Consider the following 2,693-nt stretch of genomic DNA (forward strand, 5'->3'; position numbering starts at 1 on the left):
CAATGAGGCAAATAAGTGTTTATTTTCAGTCAAAGAATTGCAATTTAGGGACCACAGATACAGGGAGGAACACAAGTTGTGTCCCACTCATAGGGTGAAACCAAGGGGTTTTTATGTAGGGAAGGAAGGGAGGAAGAAGGTCCTTCTAGCTAGACTAAGAATCAAATTGACATGAGACAGATTAACAGGAGAAAATTAAATTAAATTTTGTATGTACAGAGAATCCACAACAGACATAAAAGTCCAAAGAGGGAAGCAATATAAAGTTTATGTGAACTAAGGAGAGGGCTAGGGGTCTGAGGATGCAGAGGGGATAAGGACCATTGCCAGGATGATGGGAAGAGATGTAAACAAAACAAAGGTTGCCCTGTTACGCAGGTAAGTTTCATAGGTAAAGAGGAATCTCAGTTAATACCTCTCTTCCTGATAGAAGCAGGCAATTGAGGGGGACCAAGAGAGCTTTAACTGAATCTTCTGGGGTTTTATTGCCTTTTTTTTTTTTAAGATTTATTTATTCATGAGAGACACAGAAAAAGGCAGAGACATAAGCAGAGGGAGATGCGGGATCTTCGCAGGAGCCAGATGCGGGACTCCATCCTGAATCCTGGGATCATGACCTGAGCAGAAGGCAGCCACCCAACTGCCGAGCCACCCAGGTCCCTGGGTTTTGATTGCTTTTAAGTCAAATTAACTTTCATGCCAATATGACCCATCTTGGAGTGGCCTGCCCTTGGGGATGGCCCCTACATAACCAATCATGAATTCCCACACCAGAAATCTTTGGATTGGCAAATTTATGAATATATTTAATAATTTCTAGGAATGTGCTTTTTCGTAGTATGATCTTTTCATAAAGCATAAGACATGTTTACTAAGAGAAACTAATTCAGCTTTAGTTTCTCTGTAATAGAAGTAGATAAACCTGTATTCAGTACCTAATGTTTCATTGCTCTATCATATTTGAAAATGATCTAGATATTTAATGACTATAACTTTACTCATCATTTAAGTCAGCAAAACTTTAAAGTGTCAGGTTACCAAAGATTTTGGAAACTATTTAAAAGTTTGCCTACAAACCCTTTTATCTTATTAAATGTCTATTTAATTTACAATTATGTGTAGACTGCCCATAAAACTTCATGAGGCATTAGATAAAGTCAATCATTATTTTTTTTCTGACAAATTTTGCAACAAAAGATAACATGTACTTATTTGACTTTTAGTAATATAAGCAGAATAAAAGTTTTATATTCAATGCTGATAACTCTAAAAACGTATCTCTTTTAATTAAACCAACAACCTTAAATTAGCATTAATACTGAATATTTTCCCTTGATATAAAATTGGATCTCCTCCTCCAGAACTTGAAAAACATTTAGGTTGGTTTCTATCTTTCTGAGTTTTAGAATACCCAATTCTCACAAGTACTTGTCTTCAAACCAATTAAGAAGAACTCTTTTACAAATTAATTTTAGCAATGCCAGATGTAGAGTAAATATTTCACATGTACAACCTGTTTGGACACACATACAAATCCACAAACAAGATCCAAACAAAATCTTATACTGGTTTTACTAATATTTGTGGAGAGGATGTTAAAGCTCCAATTTCCAAAGACTCCTCCCCGCCCCCCCCCCATAATGAAATACTTCTCCCTGAAATTTGTGCTTCAAAGAATGGCTCTTAGGCCCTAGCTAAAATAGGATAGAAAATTTACATCATAAAGCACAGATGAAGTACCTACGTTTTCTCCAAGATGGACATTTAGAGCATTTCTGTCTGTTGGAGGTACTAGAGTCTGGATGCAAGAGAGCTTTTAGCAATTTGTATTTTTTTAAAGGCGTCTTCCCCCCCCACCTCCTGTTTTTTCCCTCAGTTTCAGGAGATTATAGACTATATTTACATTTTAAAGACAAGATAAGATTTATAATTTCAAGGGACGGAGGAATAATGTAAAATCTTTTTTTAAAGTATAGGACAATTTTTTTCCAATATCTTGATCTTCTATAACATCCACAAACATTTTGAGAGGAATAGTCAAGGTTTGTAGATTGTAAAATAGGTGGGCTTTGACTTGTTTCTAGAGTTGCATTTTTAGTTTTGTGGAAATTTATAAGGCAAAGACAGGTGTTCTAATTCCCCAAATAACTGGAATTACAGCCTGAATATGAAGTTATTAACCGTTTTCCTTTGTAAACTATATTCGTTCTTTTTTGTATATGAGGGAGTTTTTAACTACAGTGGGAATCAGGGGCATCTGGGTGGCTCAGTCTGTTGGGTGAATGCCTTTAGCTCAGGTGGTGATCCCAGAGTCCTGGGTGAGGCCTGGCTCAGACTATCTTACTCCTATGATCCAAAAGTTTACTTCCAAAATTAGTATAAGAAAGCAAAAAAAGCCTTTGTTGCACAGCAAGCGAGGATGCCATGGTGAAAATTGTGTCTCCAGTCTCCCATGAAATCATGAGACGCCTCTAGTCACAGACCCTGTAACCTGTGACACCGGGCAAGCATTTCTGGAATGGGACTTTCCAGCACTAACAAACCACATAGATTGAGACAACAAAGACTCCTATGGGCTGGAATCTCTCATGACAAACACCCCTGTGAATTGACACAACTGGAGAGAAAAAGAAACTCGGATCCCTAATCTATTCAACTGGCCACCAAGATGCACCCCAGTAAGTGCACCAGCC

General features: G+C 37.5%; 1 pseudogene; it reads left to right on the forward strand.

Annotated features, from left to right (window-relative positions):
• The first annotated feature begins 331 nt into the window (after window positions 1–331).
• LOC144319157 (ubiquitin-conjugating enzyme E2 N pseudogene) overlaps window positions 332–2,693 on the forward strand; it is a 3,865-nt pseudogene continuing 1,503 nt past the window's right edge.

The sequence above is a fragment of the Canis aureus genome, chromosome 8 (assembly GCF_053574225.1).
Source record: "Canis aureus isolate CA01 chromosome 8, VMU_Caureus_v.1.0, whole genome shotgun sequence".
NCBI classification, from domain to species: domain Eukaryota; kingdom Metazoa; phylum Chordata; class Mammalia; order Carnivora; family Canidae; genus Canis; species Canis aureus.